Below are 9,617 nucleotides of genomic sequence, written 5' to 3'. Positions count from 1 at the left end.
CTGATGATGATATATAAATAATGATACATAGTTTTATCAATCTATACCTACGTAATATTTTGCATACGTATAAAATATTAAATTCAATTCATTTTAATATTGTCTGGAAAACATAATCGCTGCTAAGGTGCAGTATGTACTGTTAAATAAATAAAAATTACTTTGAATTAAATGAGTAATATCGCTAGAATACTAGTTTATTATAATATTCAAATGTAATATCTCACTATTTAAAAAAAATAATTATAAATGATATTCAAGCATTGAAATATAATATGGCAATGAACGCTTTTTCCTCTTCTTCACAATTTACATAATTAATGTTGTTTAAGATAAACCACTCCTAAGGCGACGATAATTAAAAGGCTTTTCACCAGAATAAGTCAACTTATGCACTTTAGGCTACCTGAGAATACACGTTAGTAATTCAATGCATCACATTTAAATGTCTTGTCTACAGAATTAGCCATTTTAAGTCTCTTCATATGACAAGACCGATTGCATGAAATCGTCACTGTTCTGGCAGAAGACACTAATTCGAAAAAATGACATATTGAGTTAGTTATACCAAAATGTTCCTCATTTAAAACTTTAGCGTCTGGAAACCTTCTTAATAAATGAACAGTCATCCTTCTTACGATTACTTAATAAACTCACATGATAGACCATTTCAAACATTTTAACAACTTCAAAGTCGAATTACTCAAAACTAGTATTTTCCAGTTAGTGTGTTCTGCCAGAACAGAGACGAAATGCAACTGTACTTTATACTATTAAATGGCTTTACTAGAACAATACTATTGACGTATTTCATGCCACCTGAATTTGCACATAAGTGGTTGTATACCCCACACTTGGATGAATTTTCACCAAAATGAGTTATTTTATGTCTCTGAAGACACCTGATTTTTCACATTAGTAATAGCATATTTCACAATTGCAATGGCTTTTCAACAGAATGTTTCATTTTATGTACCTTCATGTTACCCGACGACACACATGACTAATAATACACCTCACATGTGAATGGCTTTTCACCAGAATGAGTCATTTTATGCAATTTCATGTCACTAGACTTTGCACATGAGTAACTGGACACCGCACATTTTCACCAGAATGAGTGATTTTATGCAATTTAATGCTTGCTGACGATGCATGTGACTAATTACAAATTTCATACTTGAATTGCTTTTCACCAGAATGTTTCATTTTATGCAATTTAATGCTTGTTCTCGACGCACATGCATAATTACATAGTTCACACTTGAATGGCTTTTTATCAGAATGTTTTATTTGATGCAATTTAATGCTTGCTGACGACGCACATGAAAAATTACATAGTTCACACTTGAACGGCTTTTCACCAGAATGTATCAATTTATGTACCTTCATGTTACCCGCATGTGCAAATGCGTGATTGCAAATCTCGCACTTGAATGGCTTTTCACCAGAATGAGTCATTTTATGCAATTTCATGTCACATAACCTTGCACACGAGTAATTACATACCTCACATTTGAATGGCTTTTCACCAGAATGTTTCAAATTATGGTATTTAATGCTTGCTGACGACGCACATGAATAATTACATATTTCACACTTGAACGGCTTTTTACCAGAATGTTTCATTTGATGCAATTTAATGCTTGCTGGCGACGCACATGAGTAATTACACAGTTCACACTTGAATGGCTTTTCACCAGAGTGTTTCATTTTATGTACTTTCATGGTAACTGCCTGTACACATGAGTAATTGCATTCCTCACATTTGAATCGCTTTTCACCTGAATGAATCATTTTATGCAATTTCATGCTACCCAACCTCGCACATGAGTAATTGCATTCTTCACACTTGAATGGCTTTTCACCAGTATGAGTCATTTCATGTCTCTTCATGTGAGAAGGAAGTTTGCAAGAGTAATTACAATTGACACATGTCAACAGCCCTGCAACGGAATTACGTATTATCGCCAATGTGTTTATATGTAATGATTTGTGAAATTGCATTAGTTCGAACGATCCAAAAAAATCAAAACAGATACTGCATACAAAATTGTTTTTATAAAACCATTTTTTTTCTAATTTTATAACAGCCTCTAATAGTTCAGGTTTTGTCACTTTCGATTGAAAAATATCACGTTCAGCAGTGTGACAGATCGCGTTTATATCTCTAAACCTTTCAATGTACTCCCGGCCATCTTTTTTAGTACTTTGTTTATCAATCTGTAGGTCTTCCCAAGGATCTTGAACATCAGTATTCTCCGACAAAGATTTGAGACTCGCATTGTTGGCTGTTACTGAGCTTCCAGAGACAAACTAAAAAACAACCATTTAGAAAGAATAATAATTAGTTAGTGAGACAATGTCTTTAATTACCTATAATTTAATAACATTACGCAAGGAAATTTTGAAACACAATGCACACAACGCGACATGGTAAAAGACGGAATATATCCACCCACAGTGTGCTAAGGGAAATATAATAATATGTCCTTTGCAGTAGAGAGCTGCTTTCCCTAGTGCAAATGCTCGCAAAGTCGCATTGGGGATTGGGTTTCTTGTGCACATATAACCACCGTTGTCTCATGATGTTAAATATCCCGATTTACAAACGGGTGGGAATTAATCGCACAATGCAATAATCGAAATTCACAAAAAAAAAACAAACTTTAACATTTGGAAAGTAGTTTTCACACATAATAAATGATTTCACAAATTAATAAATGAAATCACATAAAATAGTTTGTTTCACAAAACAAAAATCATACATCACTCATTGTAAATATAAGTTAACAAAATTTTGACAGCTACACACACTGGTAAAATTGTTTTCACCGATAAATAATACATCGCACAGAGAAATGGTAGAAATTCACAAATGTCAAAGTAATAATTGTAGCCGCAATACAATTTATTAGAAAGCAATCGCAAAAATGGTACTTAGGTGTCAATATAATTATTGTTTAACGCAGTAATATAAAAAGGTAGGTGTATATTATTATTCGTGCTACTATCGTTCATATATTATTATATCGACTGTGTTTAAGAAAAAGGGCGTAACCCTCGATTTTTCGAAAAGAGCTTTTATTAGATATTAACAATGTATACAACTAAATACACGTTCTGTAAAGAGGAAGTAAGCCGCAAATTCCGATTAATTATCTAAATTAAGGTTTTAATTGAGCTTTAATTAAGTTTAGAAAAACCATATACCCTCAATTTTAATGATTTTCTGTAATGACTTTTTTAATTATTAGTATATCGAAAAGATATTACACCAAATCAGCAATCATCATGCACTTAATGTCTATGTTTTTTTAGTAATATTAAACCAAAATGATTCAAAAAACGTTTTTTGCCTCTCCTGTAAAATTTGTTCTGTGTGGGTTACGCCCTTTTTCCTAAACACGGTCGATATGTAAATCTACAATCAAATAACGCCACCTAAGAATATATTTTTCGGTTTATTGATATAAGTTTTGGTAAATGTGCCGCAGATGCTATCATGAGATTTTATAATTTTCTTTTAAGACCAAACCTAACATAACCTAACCTAACCCAAACCAACCTAACCTACCCCCACCCTAATATTACCTAATATAAAATTAGTTTGTGATAATGATGCATCAAATTGTATGAAAATTTCAAATTTATTTGGATCGAAAAACCTATGCGCCGACAGAAAAAGGTATTTATTATAATTGTCTACATGGAATAAACTGTTTTCGTAAAATAATCGTAAAAGCTCATGACGGGATCTGCGGCACAATTAGGTGCCTACCTAAGTTTTAATTAACGTCACTTTTTAAATAGTATTATTTGAATCTGAAAGTAGGTACCTAATACATACTTATGTTTTGCCAAAATATTGTTTAAAATCAATAAACCTATTTTTCTTAGTGTTTGTATTCATTTACGATTAATTAGTTACAATAGTATATTGATACGTGAAGACTACTTTTTCCTTAGTGCAAATCGATCATTTGAGAGTTGTAGTTGATTTGTGAATATCATCCATTTCCGATGTGATGAACATCTTTTTAAATGTTGTCAGCGCTTTGTCAAAACAGTCCATTCAATTGTGCGAATATAAACTACCCTGTCATTGCCCACTGAAGAAGAAAGCCGATACATTACATGACTGGTCCTACTTTTCACCCATCCCGTTGTCTGTGGATTATCTGTCATTGCCTGTCATTGTCTATAGAGTGCTCATACTGACGTGTCTGTCGTTTTCACTTGTTGGAGTATTCTTTCAGATTGTTTTAACGCATCTTGGAGACCATGGAGTTCATGTGATTTAGTGGTTCTGTGTTATTAATAATTGGAGCGACGATCAAAGTAAGCTTTTTCTGTGTATAATAAAATCATAATACACTAGGACGTTTGTCAATGTGACAGTCGATTCTAAACGACAAATAACGTATTTATTCAGTCATTATAGAATTTTTTTTTTCAATAAATAGTATGGCAGTAGACCACTCGTTGGATGCGCAAAACGTTATGCTCAGGCTTTATTAATCTAAATATGTGCGGTGCACTAACTGAAAATAAAATCATAGATAGACTTTACGCTCCATAGATAATATTATACATTTTCACACCACTCAGCAGTGTTGTCATCGTTTTGTAGCAAAATAATTATAAATTGGCGATCCAAGATATCCAAATAATAAAGTATTTCGGCAAAAAATAGTGTGGTTATACTGATAATAAGTTCATAATATTCTTTTTCTGCTGGCAACTATAGCAGCAAAAGTGCGGCTCGCCTTCTGGTTTGAAGTCTTAAGTTAAGTCGCTTACATAACACACATATACGTCATTTACCGATGATTTACGATTCGTTATTGATTCCCTATTAAAATATTAATCAATGTTTTACTTTTGGCTGCCTACCTACCTAAATAAAATTGACGAGGAAACATCTGTTCCAGTGTCATAGAATTGTCATAGAATTTGTCATAGAATTTTTTTTTTGTTTTTTGTCAATTTTGTCATAGAATTATAGGAAGCGGTCCAAGAAATTATATCATTTCGCGGTATATTTCTTTAAGTTTACTTAACTACATATAAAAATAACTACAGTTAATAAATTGTAAACATATATGTTAAGATACTAATAGGAAAATTTGGAAAAGACAATTCAGAGTTTAAATTAAAAATACTAGTGGTGCTGCAACCAAGCTCCACCGACTCATACACTCTTGGCTTCCGTTAATGACCCCATATTCAGACCGAGCTATGCCGCAAATCTGGTGATGTCAGTATACAATAGATATAGGGAATTATCTACTTCAAACTCATAAGACTAGTCGCACCGTGAGTGTAAAACCAAGGCATCTGTTATATTTTGGATATATTAGGGTTTGAAGTTTTCGTTTTGTTAGGAGAAATAGAGTTTCTAAAAAAACCATAACATTTGGTTTATATCTACATGTTCTGCATGTTCTTTCAGTTACTTCACTTTTACATTATCAAGTTCACTACTTTTGCAGTTGTTTTGCATTTAATCTAAAAATTGAAAAACTTGCTGATGCCTTGGTTTTACACTCACGGTGCGTTGTAATCAATGAAATTGGGATATATAAGGAGAACTTACCTGATTGACTGAAGTGAACTTCGAGCAAGAACTTCCAGGTTGGGGGCTTTCATTAATGATCTCGCGCTCCGAATCTTCAAAGGGTTCTTCTTTGATTTCAACTGGTTGAAAAATATTCTCTGATTTGATATATATCTCGTTGAGTGGAGGATTCTTAAAACAAAAACAATATCTCAAAGAACGTGTTTCTCAAAAGTAAATGGTAATATTTGTAGACTATATAGATAATATGGACCGATCAGGGATGGCACCAATTGGAGGAGAAGATATAATGCTGAGTTCTACGGGCTGTACGAAGATTGCAGCGCAGTTCAATCAATTAAGATTGGGAGACTGGGATGGCTAGGTCATGTGCACCGTATGAATGACAATGAGCCGGCAAAGGGAGTGATGTCCAGCAATCCAATAGGACGTAGAAGAAGAGGGAGGCCAATGATTCGCTGGTTAGATGGAGCTGCCAGTGACTGCCGTATTCTGGGGGTACCAAATTGGAAAGCGGCCACACTGGATAGGGAAAGGTGGAGGGAGCTGTTGGAGGAAGCCAGGACCCACACCGGGTTGTCGCGCTCCTGATAATGATGATATAGATAATATTTGAAGACGCCAGAACGCATACATACAACTACGAATTTGTCATTCCTATACTGGCTCGCCGCATCTAAATATCAATACGTCGTTTCAAGAGGTTACGTGCGATTGTCGCTCAGTAGGTGTGTGCGGTCTTCTAATGCAATATCGGATCGACGTTCCTATAAGGTTTGATTTATGGCTGTGCAGCAGACGGGCGAGTTTAGATGTGAGGGCCGGCTTTTTGATTAGTTTATATGAGTATATAACGGTATATCTGTATTATACACAATTATTATTAACCCGGTTGGAATATTCATAGGAAATTATAACTCAGAGACATATCTATAATAATGTATCGTACGAAGACTGCCTTAGCCATGGCCCCCACATCTTGAAGCGGGCCCCCTACCTATCGCTCAATTTAAAGCAGTGTGACGATCCACAGTTGTGTATTCCAAATAGTGTTCGAGGTAAAATTTAAGGTATTTTATAGCTATTTTAGTATTGAATTTCTCTTGAATTGTGGAGTTGTCGAATATCGACATCAAATAATCAGAAATTGCATCGCACAAGCACATATTTCAATTGTTACTGTGTTTGAAGTGAAATAATAATTACTATTAATGCAGTGATGTGTGTGTATCTCACTTGGAAGCCCGGGCCCCCAGGCTAGAGCCCTGTCAGCCCCACCCCTTGTGGGGACCATGGCCTTAGCACTAGCAAAAATCAAACATGTTTCGCATTCGAAATGGCCAATGTTCCCAGTAATAAATAATACTTTTAACAAGTACAATATGGCTGCACATTTATTTATAATAATTGATGGAATTAACTGATTGGTTCATCGACACGGTAAAAGACTTATGCGCACAACACTACTATCAAATGTACGAGTACCTAGTTTATATCATTTTTATGTACCTATTTATTCTACATATTGATGTATCTACCTATTGAGGCGGTTAATTGGGTTACATGTAGATTGTACGTAAAACACTTCACCGTGGCACAGTTCCCCGTGAGCTTTCTATCGGAAAGACATGACCGTATACTATACGGTCTCCTATTTTATTAGATTCAATATGAAGGTACCTATTTAATTCAATTGTCATCGCTGATTTTGGCAAAATTCATGAATTCAAGAATGAAAACCTAACAATTAATAATCCAGTATATCGGCTATCTTCAAAATACTACGTACAAGTTTCCGGACACGGGTTATTATTGTTTCAATAAGTCAACTGTCTGAACTGTCAAAAAGTGATTAGTATGTTATAACAGCACGTCTCTTGGGTGTATTAAATTTTAGAGCGAGATAGACAGTTTTGACGGCTAACTTATCGTAACAATTATAATAATACCTCAATATAAAAATATAATAAACTACCCTCGAGAGCTACCAATTACAGTCCTGTGTATAGAATAGATGTACTGAAGTAGATACCTACCTACGCTAAAAATGCTTCAGCAATGCAAATTGATTTGCACCCAATTTAAACAGTAGAGCATGAATCCTGTTTCACCCAAACATTCGTACATTTAGATTACATCGATTAGATAAGCTTTTTTAATGTCGTATAGTTCGATAACGATAAAACTAACCTCAAATATGCATTTGTCATTGTCAGGATTCTCTTCCTTAACGTCTAGGCTGTTTGGAAACCCTATGGGTACCTCAAACCAATGCTGCGGTTCTGCCACGGAATTGCCTTCATCATATTCTCGTTTGACATCCATTTTACGTGTTTAAATCGAGAATATATTGTTAATGGATTAGATCACCTTCTTCCCTGACGTTAAAGATTTACTAGGGCTGTCAACATTTATCAATATTTTTTTACTGATACTTGGATCGTTACTTTTATTCCGATTTCATATCGATACCACTTTTACCTCAAACAGATTAATAAATCATTGTCGAATCAAAACAGGCATTCAATTATAATACAGTGTAAATATAAATAGCTGTGAACAGATTTTTCCTCGTCATTTATTTTATATACGCAGCCATAAGCAGTGTTCCTACATTGACTAATATTTTTAAGGATTCACATAAAAGTCAACGGTCTCAAGTGCGACAGCGGACACTTTCGTGTGCGCAATGAAAAATGATGTTAAAGAATCTAATTAGATACCTAGGTATATTATTATTTTAAAACTAAATTGTTGTAAAAACCTATTTTTTTCGAATGAATTGTTATTTTGTATACATTTCCGAAAAGGCGGTAGGTAACAATTTCTTTGTTTTCAATAATTCAGAACCCCTGGGTCTAAAGCTTTTATTATTTAATGTCATTATAATAGGTAATAATATGCTAGCAGAGCCAGCTGGCGGTAGCCAGTCTGTCTCGCTAGTCTTTGCAGACAGCTTGGCGTTCTAATGATATGGTGCTGGATAAAAGTAATTGTGAAGTATGCATATACGGCGCCATAGTTTTCCCTTCGGGATGGATTTTCATTCCTCACATACAGTTTGACATTTTGCTGATTTTTCAGTATTACGATTTGCATGTCGTCACTGCCAATATAAATTTTGGGGCATATATGTGTATTCTATACTCAAGTCTGGCCTTCAGAATATCGTCTGATACCACCTCAGGCTGCTAGCCCTAGCAGAAAAGTTGGCAATTGCCGATTGCTGCCACTGAGATTTTTATACAATAATTTATTATGTGTAGGTATATTCGTATAATGTTTTGTATGTTTGCATTTAAATATGATGAATAATTATATATCTCAATCATTCCAATATAAAGCAATATATGTGATTATCATAAATCTTCTCCATTCTTTGTTCATGTCCACCCCTTAGTTGGCGCATTATGGACACCACGTCGCGCCTCCAAGAACACCTGTCGCTCGCCAGTCTTCTTGCTTCGTTCCAGATCAAACCAGCATCCCATAGCTCCGCCGTATACACTCTATAGATAGTAGGTATTTAGTGGCATTTCAGGACGCTGGAATTCGGTCAGCTTGAATAACAGACAAGCAAGGTTGAGGCTCTCTTCTGGCATCCGCAGCACGTGGCAAACCCAGGTTCAACGTCGCCTCTTCACTCTCTGCGTGATGAGAGGCTTTGTGCGTTCTCTTATCTCCTCGTTACTCATAAAGACATACCACCCCACATCCAGTATCCGTCGCAAACATCTGTTTTCGATGCTCAGTATACGGTTGCCCTGAGCCTTCGTGAGGTACCATAATTCTCTGTAAAGCTGTAAAGCAGCACCATCAGAATTCAAGCGTCGAATAGGCGATGAGACTCTTGTATAATAAATAGCGATCCAATATAATGTGTACCTATATTAATCGCCCACTGTTCCAATTTAGATACCTAATAGAAAAGGTTAGCAGTTTAAAAAATAAATTCAAACAATTTATTAAATTATTTTTAATTTAATTTAATTTAAAAAAAAATTCATAAAAATAGATGCCTGCAGCCGTAATAATA

General features: G+C 34.8%; 1 long non-coding RNA gene across 1 annotated transcript; it reads right to left on the bottom strand.

Annotated features, from left to right (window-relative positions):
* Positions 1-303: 303 nt before the first annotated feature.
* On the bottom strand, positions 304-7,984 carry LOC147076936 (uncharacterized). The gene is made up of 3 exons (XR_015069734.1): positions 7,772-7,984; positions 5,600-5,752; positions 304-2,316 (listed from the first exon to the last, which is right to left on the bottom strand). It is a non-coding gene; the product is annotated as an uncharacterized LOC147076936 (long non-coding RNA).
* Between the last annotated feature and the right edge of the window lie 1,633 nt (positions 7,985-9,617).

Source organism: Rhyacophila brunnea, unplaced genomic scaffold (assembly GCF_057557595.1).
Source record: "Rhyacophila brunnea isolate RB1 unplaced genomic scaffold, BYU_Rbru_1.0 scaffold_13, whole genome shotgun sequence".
NCBI classification, from domain to species: domain Eukaryota; kingdom Metazoa; phylum Arthropoda; class Insecta; order Trichoptera; family Rhyacophilidae; genus Rhyacophila; species Rhyacophila brunnea.
The sequence above is the reverse complement of the archived record's forward strand: the minus strand, read 5'-3'. Positions and strand labels throughout refer to the sequence as shown.